Below are 13,449 nucleotides of genomic sequence, written 5' to 3'. Positions count from 1 at the left end.
AGCCCTCTTCAAGGTAAGGCAATGTTTGTTCCCTTACCTTGGAGTTGCATTGCCCTTAGCTTGGTGCTGGAATGTTGGTTAGAATTGTACTCTTAAGTTTTTTAATGCAGTTATCAACTAGTATGGGTTTGTTTTGATGATATTGTTAACAAATATTAACAATATGTTAATTGTTAATAAAATAAAAATAATAAAAGCCTTTGCTGACTTGAACAGGTCTGGACTGCACTCCTCAGCTTTGATTTAGTGCCGGAACACAAATTCACTAGGCAGATTTGGTGTCGTGCCATTAGAAAGAAGAAAACTTTTAACCACAGACAGTCAAGAGGCTGTGGTTAGTTTTTAAAGTTTTGTGAGATCCTACCAGTTTGCCAAGAAGTGGTTTGTAAATTGCAACATTATATTAAGAGGAAGAAGGGGAAGACAGGAAAAATCAAGAGGATTCTGTATAGCAAGGAATTGTGTCAGATTATTAGAAGCTATTATTAATAGGTTTGTTTCCAGTGAGTAAGATAAGTTTATACCCAAAGTCTTACTGAACAAATGGGCTTACTTCTGAGTAAGGTAAATACCATTTTCAAACACCTCTACAGATGATCTTCAAGATACTTTCCTGTCTAATAACCTGAATCTGGCAGACTGAGTAACAAATTACCCCAAAGTCCTCTGGAAACTAAGAGGTGTGGTGAACATTGTCTTTGAACAAAGGGTTATAGATACCCATTAAATTATATTGTAAGGGGTGGGTTAAAGAAATGCAAGGGGGAAGATGCAAATATTTCTTTCCTTGCAGAGGCAAAAGAAGAACATTAATCTCTATTACTTCCATTCAAATACTTCTGGCCCCTAAGTCACCATGGCTGTCTGGACCAGAGACAATTCCTGTTTGCAAAAAATATTGGCTGAGATGCAGGCTACCTGACTACCTTCAGCTCTTCCTCAACTTTGCTGGGGGTGGAAGGGGAGAAGTCCTGCAATTCTGCAAGGGTTAGTTTACACAGGGTCAGTCAGCCTTTGATGAGTCTGCTGTTAAGGGAAGGTGGAAGAGCCACTACACATCTCTTCTAGGAGAACAAATCTATGGAGCTGCCATCCCTGATTGTCTAGTCCAGCACCCTATCCGCAGCCAGCCAGATCCTCTCAGGATGCAACAAGCAGAGCACCTCTCCCTTTCTTGTTGCCCCCCTTCCAGCAGCGGTACACTGCTCCTGAACATGGAGGTTCCATTTAGGTCCCCATAGCTAACAGCCATGGAAGATCTCCACGATCTCAGCCTGCTGGGCTTCCCTTTCTGCCTTCAACTTCACAGTGGCGGCTGCTGGACAGAGCAGGCGAGAGAGCGCGCTCCTTTTGTCCTCAAACCCCTCCCTGCATCCAACTGCACAAGCTTCACTTCCGGGATGGTTTGCATGGCAGCAGCGGCAGCCTTCCCTCCCCCGCGGGGCCGGATTGGAGACTGATCGTCCCCCTCCCCAAGCTTCCCGCCCCTTTCCCACCCCCCTGTTCAAGGATAGGGGCGGAGGCGGGACCGGGCTGTCCCTCCTGCCCCAATCAGCTGCAAGGAGAAGACGCCCCCGCCCCTCCCTCTGGAATTAAGAGCTACATTCTTGAGCGACACCAGGAGGAAACGGAGAGATCCGAATTGGCGAGCCCTCCTCCCGGCAGGCGGGGCGAACGTGGAAGCTTCACCCTATAAGGGAAGGGAGGTGGCAACGTAGCCGAGCGCCCAGTAGGAAGCTAGCTGGCTCGATGGGGTGGAGGAGAAGCAGGGTAGGCTGCGTATTCCATCCGATCGCCCCACGCAGTAGAAGCGGGGAGGCTGCTGCTCCCCCAAAGCAGCCCTCCCAGGTTGCAAAAAAGCACGGCTGCGCCCTTTGCACTTCTACAGAGGAAGCGAGTGCCAAGCAGCGCAGTGGGACTTACTTCTGAGTAAGCAGGCAGTGAATCGGGCTGTATTGGGAAGAGAGGAGGAGGGAGGCTAGGATTCCCAATCCAGGGACCTCCCCTTCGAAGAGTGCGCGCATGCATCATACGCCCCCTTTCACCTTTCCAAGTCCCCCCCCCTTTCTTTTTCTTCCTCCAGGAAGAATCATGTCCAGTTTACAACACATACACACACATTACAGGAGGCTAGATAGAGATTTCGCGCTGCAGCTAATGGCATTCACAGAAGAGCGTGTAGGGCACCGTGAGGCTCCGTCCTCCTCTCGTCTCTGGTTCCCTCGAGAACCACCACCTCTAGTCTTCCCTTCCCTTCAAAACTGTCCAGGACTCTTAAATCTGGACGCCTCCCGGAGCCCAGCAAAGGGAGAAAATAAGAGGAAGTGGCGGAGAAGAAGGGGGAGGAGGAGGCGGGCGGTCCAACAGCAGCAGCAGCTCGGAGGTGCATCTCTCCTCCCAGCAAGCTGCACAAGGAAAAGGGGTGGAGACTAAGGCTGCAATCCCATCCACACTTTCCTGGGAGTAAGCTCCATTGGTATAATGGGACTCACTTCTGCGTAGCCATACATACGATCAGACTCAGGCTGCATTCCTATCCACACTTTCCTGGGAGTAAGCCCATTGACTAGAATGGGACTTACTTCTGAGCAGACATGCACAGGATGGGGCTCTAAGGCTGCAATCCTATCCACACTTTCCTGGGAGTAAGCCCATTGACTAGAATGGGACTTACTTCTGAGCAGACATACACAGGATGGGGCTCTAAGGCTGCAATCCTATGTTCCTGGGAGGAAGCTTCATTGACTAGAATGGAACTTACTTCTGAGTAGACATGCATAGGATGGGGCTCAGGCTGCAATCCTATCCACACTTTCCTGGGAGTAAGCCCATTGACTAGAATGGGACTTACTTCTGAGCAGACCTGCATAAGCTTGGGCTCTCGATGCAATTCCATACTTGCAAAGAGAGAGAGAGAGAGAGAAAGGAAAGGTCGGAGGCCAGGCAAGACGGAAGGCAGCCCCGGCGATCAAGGCAGAGAAATTCAGCTCCACTGCTGCGAACGTTCGGATATGGAACGTTGGGGAGCCTGGCAGGTGGTCGGGATGGAACGCTCGGACTCGTGGGAGGCAGCTGGGATGGAACGTTCGCCTCTGGGCGTTCGAACACGAAACCGACTTTCCAGGGGCGATTGGCAGCGAAGCGGGCAAAACCTGGTCCAGCGCTAGCCTGCTGCCCTGGCATGTAGGTTGCCAATCCCAAAGGCGCCTCCTAGGGGGCCGGTCTCATTGAGCTCGGCGGAAACTCCTTTCTGAATGAAGATATTTAAGGATGCCACACACGTTGTTTCTGGTAGAAAGTGGGGACCCCCCCCCCCAAAAAAAAACACCCCCCAACAACAAATGCACAAAAGCCGCTGGCCCTCCGGCAGCTGCTAGAGAAGGAGGTGTGATGACGCCGCCTCGCTGGTAACATCCCATTCACACGCCCAACAAGTTTCACGTAGGGAGGAAGGGGGAGGAGGGAGAAGAGAAGCGTCCTACGATGCCCACCCCCTCGGCTCAGAGAAGGAGGGTCCAACATCCGGCCTACGAACGGGTGCGAAAGCAAACAACTCCAGCCAGCCACGCTCTTCGTAGTGCCTGCGACCGATCGCAGCCGAAAAGCCGCCTCCTGGCCCTGCAACTCGGATAACTCCCCCCCCCCTCAACACACACAGCTTTGTTTAGCAGCTCAACCGAAAGAAGCAAAGGCGGTTGGAGAGGGGGGGGGTTAACAGGGGGCTCCTCCTACTGCTCCTGCCCGCCCCCTTCCTAGATCGCTTTGGAACAGGCGTAATAAACAACAGCACCTACACACCGCGCGATCGGGCATCCAAAAGAGGGAGAAGCCACCCACAACCTCCCCAGGCTACTGTCTTGCAGTTGTGGCGGGGGGGGCATGTGTCCCCCCTTTTCTAATATTGCTTCCCCCCCTTGAACTGCCCAGTTCCGTTCCCGCCCTAAAGAGCAAGGATCTTGCCTCTTTTCTACTGGACTCCTGCAGTTCCCATGCCCGGATCGATCCCCCCACCAAGGCATCTTCCAAACTCTCCCCCCCTTCCCTCCCCCAAAGGTGCAATATTTGGGGGACTCCCTCGAAAGCAGCTGTTACATACCCTACAAGCCCAGGCGAGGAATCCTGAATGGATGGGAACGCCCCCCGAATGCGATTGGCTCCTGGGAGGAGAAATCGTTACAATCGGGGCGGGCTCTAAACCTGCAATGGAAGCCTCGCCCCCCCCCCCCCCCCGCACTGGGCTTTGTACAAAAGTATGTAGTTAGCTGGCTGATCGGCCATTTGGGAGTCTCTGCCCTTGGCCGGAAGGAGAGTTGTGGGGCAAGCAACTTTTTCCTTCGCAATCTCTCTGATGGTCCAGAATCTCTTCCCCCCCAACCCTATTTCAAGAAAACCCCAATAGATCTAGGACAGTGTTTCTCAACTGTACCACTTCACATGGTCCATCTATTGGAAGTAGCACTGGAAGTAACTGGTGATGACATCACCACCAGTTACTTCTGGGTTGGGAGGCCAGATGCAATGCGACAAACACCAGTACCAGTAAGAGGCTCAGGGTGGACGGGTGGGGGCTTTTTCTGCATTTGAAGTAACTGGTGATGACGTCATCGCCAGTTACTTCTTGGTTGGGAGAGCAGATGCAATGCCATGAACACTTCAGGGTGGAAGGGGGGGTGCTTTTTCAAGCATACTTTGGAGCTCTGTCTGCCAAGCCGAGCCTCCTACCACTATTGCGTTGTGTTACTGGTCTTGCTGTCGGACAGCAGGGGTCCAAGGAATACCACCAGACACCACCTCAAGTACTCCTGGTGGTACCTGCGTACCACTGGTTGAGCAACATTGATTTAGGGTAGTGTTTCTTAACCAGTGGTATGGGTACCACCAGTTGTACTTGAGGTGGTGTCTGGTAGTACTCACAGGACCCCTGGACACCTGCTGCCTGGCAGCAGGACCAGGAACATGACATAACAAACAGTTGTAGGAGACTCCAAAGCATGCTTTTCTGCACTTTGAAAAGCCCTCCCATCCACCCTGATCCTCTTACTTGTGTTGCATCTAGCCTTCCAACCCAGAAGTAACTGGTAATGGTGTCATCCCCAGTTACTGCTGGTGGTACTTCAAAAAGGTGGACCGTATGAAGTGGTACAGCGGTAGACGTAAGTTGAGAAACACTGATCTAGGGCATATAAATTGGGTTGGCAATTGAGTTCTTCCAGGAAATACAAGGAAAGATTATACACAATAATACTGTACTGTTAGCATTTAAAGCACAACTATTATGGGTCTTGCGGGAGCTTTTGTGAGACCAGATTTCATAACTCTCGTGACGGAGTTATTTTAATGCACTAAAACTTTTGCTACAATAGAACTGTTCACATGTTATGCTGTACCCAGATACAGTACAGAACTGCACTCGGGACTCATTGCTATGTGAATGACTGTTATTTATTTTTATTTGCACATTTTTATACCGATCATCCTCCAAGAAACTCAGGATGATGTAAATAGTTCCTCCCCTCTTTTTGGAATCACAAGAACCCTGTGAGGTAGGTGTGGCTGAGAGATAGTGACTGGCCCAAGGTCATGCAGGAAGCTTCAGGGCTGAGTGGGGCTTTGAAGCTGGATCTTCCAGGTCTAAGGGCCCAATCCTATCCCCTAAACACAAATGCAGCCACAATGCAACTGTAAGGTAAGTAAACAAATACCCTCTTACTTTGAGGAGGCCTCCATTACTGTCGCCCCCAATGCAGGATGCACCACATGCCCCGTTGGCATGTGGAAAGTTGGATAGGATTGGGTCCTAATTTCAGCTCCCAAATCACTACATCAGAGGCGTTAAACATAAGGCCTATGGGCCAAATGCAGCCCTCAGAAACAATTTCTCTGGCCCCCTTTATAACTGGGCTCTCCCAGATTGAGAATTGGGCTTTCTCATATCTTGAAAATATGAACAAGATATGCATATTTTCTTTTCTGTCATTTGCAGCTAATGAATTTCTATGTGAGAAAAAAGTGGTTATTTCTGACCATCACCTGCTTAATGATCTCACTCTCTGTTGAAAGATGTCACTTCCGGCCCTCAGGAGGCATCATGAATGCTAACTTTGGCCCTCTGTATTAAACGGGTTTGGCATCCCTCCTCTACATTATCCTGGCTCTAACAATATCAATATTAATTATACACAGATTGTACCTGCATTGGATGGAATGTCCAAATAACTGGACTCAGGTAAAAATCAAAAGCGATGATTCCTGAATACCGTAATGCAAAGTTTCCCAAACTGTGGGTCGGGTTCCACCAGTGGGTTGCAAAAAGTTTTTCGAAATATATATATATATTTTTAAATTGCAAGCACCCTTGCCCGAATTGCAGAAAAAAATAGTAGGCATGTCTGCCTGTGGAGTAAGGTAATCTTCATAATGAATTATTAATAAAGTATTTATTTCTAGATCTCTTTTTTTTGTCTAGTGGGTTGTGATACATTGGCATTTTGTAAAGTGGTTCCTGTGCTAAAAAGTTTGGGAAGCACTGCTCTAATGTATTGTTTGATGCACAAACAACCGTTGTTTCTTAGGGTGCATTCAGAAACTTGCATCTGACCTTCAAAAAAGTGTTATAGGGTTGTAGCCCTCCTGTTTAGGGTGAAAGAGCTAACTCGCTTTTCTGATCGTTGGGAGAACTTTTCCATGTCCCAGGACTTTGCTGCTGACCTGAAATTTGCCAATTGTCAACTAAGGAAGATATTAGCATGAAATGGCCAGATTAGATTTGATCAGTAAGTTTGATTTCACTGCTTTTGGCCTGAATCAACACCATGGTTTTTTCTCCCATGACCAGTGATAAATAAATATAGCAAACTGAGGATGATTTTATAATCATCTATTAGAAATACCGCATATAGAAAATGAAAAGCGCTGCTTGTTTTGATCAATGCAAAGTGGATTGAGAGGAATGGGATGTGATGAACTGATGCCATTTGCATTAATTGATACAAAAACTTTAGTTATTAAAGCGTAATACATAGGGAGGTTGATAAACAATAGTCAAAGGCTAACCATGCACATGGCCTAGGCTTCATAGAAAGCAGTGTATAAGCATGACAATATATGTGCAAAAGTCACCAGCATGGGGAAGCATTTTTGCATTCTTACATATAGAGTGCCTTGTGGGCTGTGATGACCTAATGCATGAGGCGTTAAAATGCATCCCCATGCTGTTAGGAGCATGAGTTTAATTCTGTGCAGCATCCATGTGGAGCTGTGGCTTGGACTGGGACCGCAGTGTAGGGGTAGGTGGTATTTAATCTTTTATTTCAGCACCATTTTCCTGCCAATTTCCCCACCCCCCATAGCTATTTATCACCTCCCCAGTGCCATTTGCTACAATAAAGGTATACAGCACTGTATAAGTATATACCCAGTGAAATGAAGAATGCCACTCATGTTCATTGCAGATCATTAGTTTTGTTGTGCCTGGCTTTTTGGTATATCATGCATCCCTGTTTGTTTTTTATTTTCAGGAAGCAGGAGGTGCTCACAACTGACTGAGAATGGTACAAAAATGAGAATAGTGATGGACGTTCTCAGTCACCCAGTAATGGATGTGGTGATTATCTCATCACTACCATCCTTTACTGAGATGATCTACCAGTGTTTCATAGTTACCAGATTAGCTGTGCAGTATAGCAGAGAGGCAAAAGTTTTCAAAACACCACTTAAAAAATCCAAGAAATCCCCCCCCCCCCCAATTCTCAAGTTGAAGGCATTCACTCAAGTCTTGGCACCAAGTGTTTTTCTTCTGGCAGTTATTGGTTTGTTTATGGGACTTTGATAAGAGACTCCCAAGTTTAGAAGCCGAGTATCTCTGCTGGAGGACATACAGTTTGAAGGTGACTGTCTTTAGCTTTAGACCAGGAGTGCCCAAACCCTGGCCCTGGGGTCATTTGTGGCCCTTGGGGACCCCCAATCCAGCTCATAGAGAGTCTCCAATGAGCCTCTGGCCCTCCAGAGATTTGGTGGAGCTCGTGCTGGCCCAGCACAACGGCTCTTAATTTGAGGGTGTCTGTTCAATCTCTCATGTGAGCTGTGGGCCAAGGGCTTCCTCCACTGCTTGCTGTTTCACGTCCGTGATGCAGCAGTGGCAGTGAAGGAAAGGCCAGCCTTGCTTTGTGCAAGGCCTTTTATAGGCTTTGAGCTATTTCAAGCCCTTCATTCATTCACATAAATTTCATCTCTAATATATTGATTTATGTAAATTTATTCAAATTTGAAATGTAAATTAATTCTTTTTCTCCCAGCCCCCAACACAGTGTCAGAGAGATGATGTGGCCCTCCTGCCAAAAAGTTTGGATACCCCTGCTTTAGGCCTCTGAGAAGCATCTGGCTGGCAATTGTAGACATGAGCAGCAGAAGGGGCTATTGCTCAGTGAGAGACCATCTGCTTTGCACTTTGTACCATCTGCTTTGCACTAGTACCATCTGCTTTGAAGGTACTAGGTTCAACCCCTGGCATCTTCAGGTAGGGCTAAGAAAAATTCCTACCTGAAATCTTGGGAATTTGCTGCCGGGTTTGACAAGATTGATCTAGATGGCCTGATGGTCTGACTCAATATAAGGCAGCTTTCTAGGTTCCTGAGCAGGATAGCAAACTGAACCAAGTGTGTTCCTCTTGGTTTCTCCTTGGCTACCCTTCCCGTTCTCAGGTATTGCTCATTCAGTGGTTCTCAAACTGTGGGTCTGTGGCCCACCCAATTGGGTTGATCACAACCCAGTTTTTGGCCCACCAGTGGATCACAACCCAATTTTTGGTGGTTAGTGAAAACTGATGAGTCAGATTAGGCCATGATGTGCATCAAGGGTTGAACAACCTGCTAATTAGCAGGGGGAGCACTGCTGCCCAATCACCATTATAGCCACAGAGGCTTGAGTGCCTACCAAAGTGAAACTATTTTTTTAGGTGGGTCCTGTTGATTGCTGCTGTTGCTGTTATTTGTAGGATTTTTTTTCAGCAGTGTATAATTGAAATATTTAATTTATTTATCCTTTTGTAACAATGTATCTGTCTGTAACAATTATTTTGGTTACTGATGGATCAGTGTCGATTTCCCCCCCTCTCAAATAAAGATTTGATTTTGATCTCTTGCTAATATCTGGAACATGTTGTAATTAAAAAAAAAACAACAACCCTGGCACATGGGTGTTTTTCAGATATTAACAAGATTCTATTGGGAATATCTATTTCACTGTCCAGGCTTGGAGATGTTGAGAGGAACTAGTGAAAACAGTACCAGCCCATTCATGATGCCAACTGAGATGGTCATCTCAGGCAGCAGATAGGTGGATAAAGGGTGGAGGAGAAAAGAGTGGTGGGCTAGAGTGTCTTCAACACTCTTCCTTTTTGAATTCAGGGAGCCAGAGAAGGAGCTGCAGAGGCTGGATGGATAAGGCGAGGCAGCTTTAGTGCAGTGAGGCAAGGCACAAGGCGGAGCAGTGTCATTTGCAGAGGCATAGCTAGAGGGGGTCAAAGCACAAAGTTTTGTAGAGAGTCTCACTGCAAGGGGCCCCTCCCCTTTGGAGCCATTCCAGGTGGGGGGAGCAAATTGGAGGCATTCCGTTTTGGAATGGCTGCAAAGGGGAGGGGGAGGGGCAAAGCTTTGTGCTTTGCACCCCCTTTAACTATGCCACTGATCCTTTGGTGTGCTACTTACGGTGTCAGGAGGTCTTAGGTGGGAAAACAAACTATGCCCTCGCTACAAAAGGAAAATGCAAAAAGAATAGGCAAGGAGAAGAAAGCCAGTAACTCAAGATTACAGAAATACAGTACTTCTTATTAATGGAGTTCGGTCTGCAGCATGACCGGTGACAAGTAGATAAAGGGTTCTACACAAAGCTGAGGAGTGAGTCATTTTATTGCCAACAACATAAAGGCAATTCAGAGCTTAATTGCCTGATTACCCATCACACCTTAGCAAAAGCAGCTCAAAGAATGGAGAGAAAATATGAGGAAGGTGTAGAAAAGCAGGATCAAATCTCCTCTTTTTTTGCATTCTGCTTCAGTGCAAAATACACACAAATGCATGCAAAAAAAAAAATCATGCACCTGGCAGGTCTCAATACATGGCAAGTAAGCTCTGGTTATGTGGGGTGAGCGAACACATGCTTCGTTATTTTCCACATTTCTATACCACTCATCCTCCAAGGAGCTCATGGCAGCAGTGGCGTCGCTAGGAGGGTGTGGGGGGCTGCGGGCTGCACCAGGTGACATGCATGGGGACGACGACACCACTACTGGCCAAAATTTTTAAAATCTTGGTATTTTTGAATAAAGCCATCATGTGATGTATCAGAGCTTGTGTAATTTTATACAGAATGCAGTGAAACAAATCACATTGAATTTTCTCTATTCTATCAAAAGTTACAGCCAAAAAACCAGCGGGGGTGGGGGAACCACACCCACCGCTCAGGTTGTTGCCACGCCCATTGCATGGGAGGAGGTCCATCAGGTGGGTGATGTGCTGGTCTCCTGTACTGGGTGATGCAAACCCAAGTGATGCCACTGGCTCCTCTCCCTCTTCTTATTCTCACAACATGTTTGTGAGTTAGATTTGATTGACCAATGGCGACTGACCCAGAATGCTTGTGGCTGAGTGGGAATATGAACTTAGGTCCTCCTAGTCTGAGTTCAACATGCTGACCACTACATTGCACTGCATTTTTTTTAATTTTTTATTATTTTCCCAAATAAAAACAAACAACAAATATAAACAAACACATAACAAACACAAACTCAATACACAACACACACACAAAAACAAACACAGAAACATACCGTTGGAGGGTGCAAGCAATCATATATCAATATATCTAATCAATCAATACATATCTTCTAATCTTGTTCCTCTTCTAGTTTAGCCTCTTAATATCATTTATCTATCATATCATATCCTGTATAATATATCATGTATACAATATATTCATCTAAATGCCCTCTTAAACGTCTAGAACTTCATTTTCAACCAAGCATAAAATTGTCCCCATTGCTCTATCTGTGTTGGTTCGCGCTGTTGATGCAAAATCTCTGTAAGCCTATCCATTTCCGCCACATTCATTATTTTCGCTATTAATTCATCTTTCATTGGAATTTTAATATCTTTCCAGCATCTAACATATAAAATCCTTGCAGCTGTTAATATCATAATAACTAAATACACATCATTTTCTTTATCTATAATATCTAAGGTAATACTAAGCAAAATTAACTCTGGTTTCAGCGATATTGTAAATCCAACGATCTCTTGTATTAGATTCCTTACCATTTTCCAATATACTTGCATTTTTTTTTACATGTCCACCACATATGATAAAACGTCCCTTCTACACATTTACACTTCCAACAACTTTTTGATATGTTCTGATTCATTTTTACCAGTTTTGCTGGTGTCGTGTACCATCTAAAAAACATTATATATACATTTTCTTTAAAATTTGTTGCTCTAATAAATTTTATATTATATTTCCAAATCTATTCCCATTGTTCTAATGTAATATTATGACCTATCCATATTTAACTTTTACAATTGAAGGAAGACTTTCTTTTGTCTTTGAGGTGAATTTAAGCCATTTATGTTGACAGAGTAAATACTCCATCCTCCCTTAACCATCATGTTTCTTTTTACTATTCACCTTCTCTTTTTGTCTTCTTCTGGTTACTATTGGTGAATGCCTCCTTGCCCCTCTAGTTTCTTCCTTTTCTGATTTCTCAGTTATCTCTGAATCATCTGATTTCTTTTCTTCCAGCTCCATTTCTACAATTTCTAGTTCTTTTCTTCTCAGTTCCTCTTTCTCAGTTTCTTCATTTCTCATCTCATCTTTCATCACTGTACTCAAAAAATTTTCTGCTTTCATTGTTGAATTTATATTATATCTCTGTGACTGGAATTGAAAAAACATACCTTCCGGGAGAAGCCATCTATATGGTTACACTGCACTGCATTTATTTGAATTCATTTATTTACAAGACTTACACCCTGCTTTTCATAAGATCGTAGTGTGCAACACAAAAATTGTTTATGTTGAATTTTTAATTTGTGTTACGCAGTGTAGTTAGTAAGGTAGCCTCGTCATACCCGTCACTCACCTGCTTTAGTTTTCCGCTTGTCAAAACTTAACATGAGCAGCCATCTTCCTTAAGGAGACACAGGGCAGTTGCTAAGAGAGGCAGTGGGACTTCTCAAACTCTTCCCCTCCATTCCACCAATCCTATTTTCATTGGACTTGATTGAGCCAGGAAGCAATTAGCAATAAGCTAGGGTGACCACATTGCTGAACTTTATATCTATATTACATGCACATAATACACACCACCTATTGTCCTGTATATTCTTGTGCAAGCCTGTCCAAGCCTCAGGATTATTTCAAACACCATGTCTCAACACTGCTGGAGATGTGGTAGGCAAATACTTGGCCTTTCAGGTGATTGCACCAGAACTCTGGAACAGGCTTCTCTATGAAGAATGAACCATCAAGCTTCCTATTCCTGAGCTTACAGAAGTGTGGAAGCCCACCAACTGAAACAGACTTTTAGGGTTTAGTGGCAGATGTGTGAACTTGTAGCTTTGTAATTAGCAAATTTCAAAACTGTGTATTTTGCTATGTTTTAAAAATACCAGGATTATAGAAGAGTATAGTGTGTAATATTCAAAACCAGATCCATTCTCCCTCCACCTGCCTTGCCTCTTACAGTTACCTTCTAGATTAGATTACAACCCAAGTCGGACAACAATTAGTTAGCAGAAATACAAGTTCTTCTCTTTCTTTTTCACTTACCTAGTTCTTACTGCAGTGGCAGTAGGGAGTGAGGCCTCCCTTTCCTTCTGGTAATTAATCTGTGAAACTTCTCGGTGATGGCATGATGTGATGTGGTGATGGCATCTGGCCTAGGGATAGGACAGATTTATGAAGGAAAAGTCCATCACAGGTTACAAGCCACAATGGGCATATGAAACCTCCTGGTTTTAGATGTACCATAGGCTAGCTCTGATTCCTAGATCCAAAGGGGTAGCAATAGGATACAAGCATCTTGTTGTCTTGTGTGGTACTTGAGGCATCTGATGGGTCACTGCAAGATTCAGGAAGCTGGACTAGATGGACCTTTGGCCTGATCCAGTGGGGCTTTTCTTATGTTCTTGGCATCATCAGGAACATGTTATGTTCCTGACATCATCAGTGCCTGACATCATCCCAGGCAATAGGGGTTCTGGGGCATATATTTCTAGGGTTCCTGATATTCACACCAAGGGCATTCAATTTTATTCTCACATGCTACAAGGTGTTTATGCACACCAGAGAAACCCCTTTAAAATTAGTATATTCTGTGACAGGTTTTAAAGCAGGGGCTATTTCAGACAAATACTTTCCGATGTGAAAGAGACAGGATAAAGTCAGCACAGGGTT

Source organism: Tiliqua scincoides, chromosome 8 (genome assembly GCF_035046505.1).
Source record: "Tiliqua scincoides isolate rTilSci1 chromosome 8, rTilSci1.hap2, whole genome shotgun sequence".
NCBI classification, from domain to species: Eukaryota; Metazoa; Chordata; class Lepidosauria; order Squamata; family Scincidae; genus Tiliqua; species Tiliqua scincoides.
The sequence above is the reverse complement of the archived record's forward strand: the minus strand, read 5'-3'. Positions refer to the sequence as shown.